The sequence below is a fragment of the Cebus imitator genome, unplaced genomic scaffold (assembly GCF_001604975.1).
Source record: "Cebus imitator isolate Cc_AM_T3 unplaced genomic scaffold, Cebus_imitator-1.0 Scaffold123, whole genome shotgun sequence".
NCBI lineage: Eukaryota > Metazoa > Chordata > Mammalia > Primates > Cebidae > Cebus > Cebus imitator.
In genome coordinates, this window is record NW_016107438.1 from 268369 (window position 1) to 274164 (window position 5796).

Genomic DNA, 5796 nt, shown 5'->3' on the forward strand with positions numbered 1-5796 from the left:
TTAACCCTTTAAGTATCAAACAAATTAGGTCACTACTTTATCACTTCCAAAGGAGTGTAAAACAAGTACCTCCATTTATGCATGTTGAAGAGAGAAAATAATTTATCAAGAGTAAGTATTGACCATTTGCTGGTGAGATTGAGTTACTATTCATTTATAGTACAGTTTTCTCCAACTATTAATCAATTTATATCTTCCATATGTTCTACTGATAGGATTTTAACTTTTAGCCCAACTTTATAAGATAAGCAATTAATTTTGGAACATCCCTTAAATTTATTTTCCTCTGAGATATTAAACAAGGCCTATCAAGAGAATCCAAAGTTGTTCATAGCATGAGAAATTTTAGGCTTGGTATGTCTCTGAGGATTCTTTATCTCTAACTTCAGACTGAGGTAGACTGCTATAAATATTCTGCAGGCACACATGTACATATACATTACCCTTAGCATTTCAGAGTCCCAGTTGTCACCCTTGTAAAATGAGAGGATTGGACCAGTTGACGAAGGTCCCTAGGTCCAACAGATTTTATCTAATCATCTCTGACTACTCTTGGACCATTACATTTATTCAAGGGAGTGAAAGGAGAAGATGTTTGAGCAAACTGACTCTGCTAATGAGGTGAGAGGTTGAATATGTCAGCTCCACCAACTCTCTAGTGGCTGGGTAACTTCCAGAGCTAATGTCCATCATTCTTTTTGAACTGGGGCAGCCCTCATCTGGAATTTGTTTCTAAGTTATACTAAGGAATGTGTATGTTCTGTTTGTTCTGAGTCTCAAATCAAGAGTTTGGATGCCCCCAGAATCGTTATTGGAGCACTGTCTCATGGAGCACATGGAGGATCCACTTCCAGGTAATAGAGAGAGGCCTTGGTTGAATAGCCTGTTCAGAGGACTAACTGTTCAGAACATTTTTCTTTGTTCAAAACTTTAAGGCTCAATCAACTTAAACTCTGAATCTGATTTTTACTTCCATATTCTTCAATGAGAAACAGGGAAACTAATTAGCCAGCTTGTTCTTCCTTTATTTCTTGCTTTCTCACTATACTCATCCTGACCATCTCTCAGTTTAGGGTAGTTACAGCATTAAATAAATTTAGTGACAAAATTTGTAGTTAGTTTTATAGAAGTCAGGAAATGCAGAGAATCAAAGAGTAAACTTACCTAATTCTATCATCACATACTTCTATTAGTTTGCTAGAGGTTCCATAACACAGTAACACATACTGAGTGGCTCAAATAAGAAATTAATTCTCTCCATCCTGGAGGCTAGAAGTCCAAGATCAGGGTGTAAGCAGGGTTGGTTTCTTCTGATGCTTCCCTCTTTGGCTTGTAAATGATTGTCTTCTCCCTTGCTCTTCACAAGGCCATTTCTCTGTGTGTGTCTGTGTCCAAATTTTCTCTTCTTATAAGGACATACAATTCTTATATTGAATTAGGGCCCATCCTGATGACCTCATTTTAACTTAATTGCCTCTTTTAAAACCCTTTCTCCAAACACAGTCACATTCTAAGATACTAGGGGTTAGGACTTGAACAGATGAATTGGGTGGGGAGGGCACAATTTAACCCAGAACATTACTTTAGTGCATATTCTTATATACCACAGTCATACACAAACACTTTTACTGTACAGAATTAGACCATGCATCAGATTATGCAATGGTTTGAATGTGTATGACAAAATTCACATGTTGGAAGCTTAATCCCCAATGCAACAGTGTTAGGAGGTAAGGCCTAATAAGTCGTGAATGGATCAATGTAGTTATCACAGGAGTGGGTCAGTTATCTCGAGAGCAACTTACTATAAAAGCAAGCCCAGCCTCTCATGCACTCTCTCCCCCATGTATTCTCTTCTGTCTTTCATTATGGGATGATGCAGCACAAAGGCCTTTCCTTTTCCCTGATTCTGGCCACATGCTCTTGGACTTCCCAGCCTTCAGAACAGTGAGCTAAATTTCTGTTCATTATAAATTACTCAGTCTCTGTGTCTCAGAGCACACTGACTGACTGTTGATGTGTGTAACAAAGTGGTTACTTTCTCAAAATAACAAGCTCTATAATAGTTCTTTATGTTTCCAGAAGTCTGAGTAGCTTTCTTCAAAGGAAGATTTTTGTCATTTTGGGGATTTTCTTGCTTTCAGGGTGGTAAGATTTCTTTCTTTTTTTCCTTTTCTCTTTAATTCAATGCAGGTGAGAGTAGATGGGTAAGCGTTTTTGTTTTTAAGTAGCATGGTTGGTATACTTGGATGGGTAGAAGTGTTGTTAGCATTTTTTTAATGAATCTTTTAATACTGTCTATTAGCTTTCATGGCTCATCAGCAAATGTTTTAATTTTTAGCTGTAGAACATATGACACCATTGATTTTTTTTTTTAAGAAAACACAAAATTGAAGGAATTAACATGGGGTGTTGCCTTTTGTTAGAATGACTAAGTTAAGCCTCTTGATTTTTATTTGTCCAAGGCAAACATGATATAAAGACTATGCACTACCAAAATAACACTCATGGCCATAGAAACTATGCTGCAGGCCCACCTGGGTTCTTTTAAATGGTCATGGCCATAATAGTGTGAATTCCATCAATTCAGTGGATGGGTGGGGAAATAAAAGTTTTCCCCTAAACTTTTAGGAAAAAGTAGGCTTTTGTTTGGTTGTGTGTATGGGTTTTTTTTTTTTTTTTTTTTTTTTTTTTTTTTTTTTTTTTTTTTTTTTTTTTTTTTTTTTTTTTTTTTACTCTCAATTGGTGACATTATCTTCAGGTAAACTATCTTGTCTTCTTTAACCCTATGAGCAGCCTGAGTAAATACTTGCTATATGAATTTTCTTTTGCTTTTGGCTTTCATTTTTAAATCTTAAATGCTACTATTGCAGGCCACAAACATGACAGACAATGAGCAGGTAAAGAACCAATGAAAAAGTAAAACAAAAAACTCCTGGGTTAGCTAACAGGTTTCTAAAGGTATCACTGTGGTTCACAGAGAAGACTGCAGAGGATAGCAGCTAGATGCTGTATCAACTACCACAGCCTTAAAACAAAGTTGGTATCTCTTTGGACTTAAAATTGTTCCTATTCAAAAAGTGTAGAGCCACCATTCAGGGAGAAAGTAGCTGCTGGGCTCCGGGAACACTTGGCATCTGGGCTCGGAGCATGCTTTCCATGACAATGACACGCTTCCCTGAGGATTGGCAGCCAGACTGCCTTCGGGGTCACTGCCATGGAGGAGCCACAGTCCAATCTCAGCATCGACCCCTTCTCAGTCAGGAAACATTTTCAGACCTATGGAAACTACTTCCTGAAAACAACGTTCTGTCCTCCTCGCTTTCCCAACCCGTGGATGATTTGATGCTGTCCCCGGATGATATTGCACAATGGTTCGGTCAAGACCTGGTTCCAGATGAAGCTCCTACAGTGTCAGAGGCTCCTCCCGTCGTGGCCCAGGCACTGACAGCTCCTACACCAGTGGCCCCCACGCCCCCCTTCTGGCCCCTGTCATCCTCTGTCCCTTTGCAGAAAACCTACCATGGTGACTATGGTTTCTTGGGCTTCTTGCATCCTGGGACAGCCAAGTCTGTGACTTGCACGTACCCCTGCCCTCGACAAGATGTTTTGCCAACTGGCCAAGACCTGCCCCATGCAGCTGTGGGTTGATTCCATACCCCGCACCTGGCACCCGCGTCAGTGCTATGGCCATCTACAATCAGTCACAGCTCATGACGGAGGTCATGAGGCACTGCCCCCACCATGAGCGCTGCTCAGATAGTGATGGTCTGGCCCCTCCTCAGCATCTTATCAGTAGAAGGAAATTTACATATGGAGTATCTGGATGACAGAAACACTTTTTGACATAGCGTGGCAGCACCCTATGAGCCGCCTGAGGTTGGCTCTGATTGTGCCACCACATGTGTAACAGTTCCTGCATGGGCAGCATGAACCAGAGGCCTATCCTCATCATCACCTGGAATATTCCAGTGGTGATCTGCTGGAATGGAGCAGCTTTGAGGTGAGCGTTTGTGCCTGTCCTGGGAGAGACTGGTGCACAAAGGAAGAGAATGTCCTCAAGAAAGGGGAGCCTTGCCCTGATGTGCCACCTGGGAGCACTATGCGAGCACTGCCCAACAGCACCAGCTCCTCTCTCCAGCCAAAGAAGAACCCACTGGATGGAGAATATTTCACCCTTCAGATCCATGGGTATGAGTGCTTTAAGATGTTCCCAGAGCTGAATGAGGCCTTGGAACTCAAGGATGCCCGGGATGGGAAGGAGCCAGTGGGGAGCAGGGCCTACTCCAGCCACCTGAAGTCCAAGAAGGGGCAGTCTACCTCCCGCCGTAAAAAACTAATGGTCAAGAGAGAGGAACCTGACTCAGACTGACATTCTCCACTTCTTGTTTCCCACTGACAGCCTCCCACCGCATCTCTCCCTCCTCTGCCATTTTGGGTTTTGGATCCTTGAACCCTTGCTTGCCATAGGTGTGCATCAGAAACACCCAGGACTTCCGTTTGCTTTGTCCTGGAGCTTGACTGAGGATATTGGCCTGCACTTGTGTTTTGTTGTGGGGAGGAGGATGGGGATTACGGCATACCAGCTTTGATTTTAAGGTTTTTACTGTGAGGGATATTTGGGAGATGTAAGAATTTTTCTTGTAGGTAAGGGTTAGTTTACAATCAACCACATAGTAGGTGGGGGCCCACTTCTTCACCATACTAACCAGGGAAGCTGTCCCACACTCTTTAATTTCCTCTAACTTCAAGTTCTATATCTGTGAAATGCTGGCATTTGTACCTCCTCACGGTGTGTTGTGAGGGTGAATGAAATAATGTATGTCTGGCCTTGAAACCACCTTTTATTACATGGGGTCTTGAACTTGACCCCCTTGAGGGTTCTTGTTCCCTGTCCCTGTTGGTCAGTGGGTTAGTAGTTTCTATAGTTGGGCAGCTGGTTAGGTAGAGGGCATTGCCAAGCCTCTGCTTGTCTGACAAAATCCTCTCTGACAACCTCTTGGTGAACCTTAGTACCTAAAAGGAAATCTCAGCCCATCCCATACTCTGGAGATTTCATTTCTTGTATATGATGATCTGGATCCACCAAGACTTGTTTAATGCTCAGGGTCAATTTGTTTTCTTTTTTCTTTGAGACAGGGTCTTGTTCTGTTGCCCAGACTGGAGTGCAGTGGTGTGATCTTGGCTCACCACAGCCTTCACCTCCCCGGCTCAAGCAATCCTTCTGCTTCACCCTTTTGAGTAGCTGGGACCACAGGCTTATGGCACCACGGCCGGCTAATTTTTACATGTTTTGTAGAGATGGAGTCTCGCAATGTTGGCTAGGCTGGTCTCAAACTCCTGGGCTCAAGCAATCCACCTGCCTCGGCCTCCCAGAATGCTGGGATTACAAGCATGAGCCACCGCATCCAGCTGGAAGGGTCAATTTCTTTTACATTCTGCAAGCACATCTGCATTTTCACCCCACCCCTTCCCCTCCTCCTCCCTTTTTATATCCCATTTTTATATCAATTTCTTATTTTGCAATAAAACTTTGTTGCCAAAAAAAAATTGTTCCTATGCAGCTTATTTTATTTTTTGATTAATCAAATAAACTGACATTGAGGTTTGTTTCATGGCAAATATTAAATAAACATCCTATTTTCAGGTGTTCTCTTATAGCAACAGAAAATAAAACAGACAAATTAATCTATTAAATTTAAAATTTTAAATGTGAAATATTCATCTAATATGTTTAATGGCTGAATGCCAACTCATTATATAAATGCTACCTTCCTACTACAGAGGGCTTCATAT

General features: G+C 41.9%; 1 pseudogene across 1 annotated transcript; it reads left to right on the forward strand.

The window, feature by feature from the left end:
- The first annotated feature begins 3081 nt into the window (after nucleotides 1-3081).
- On the forward strand, nucleotides 3082-5544 carry LOC108312243 (annotated as a pseudogene). The gene has a single exon (XR_001828562.2). The product of XR_001828562.2 is annotated as a cellular tumor antigen p53-like (transcript).
- Nucleotides 5545-5796: the final 252 nt, after the last annotated feature.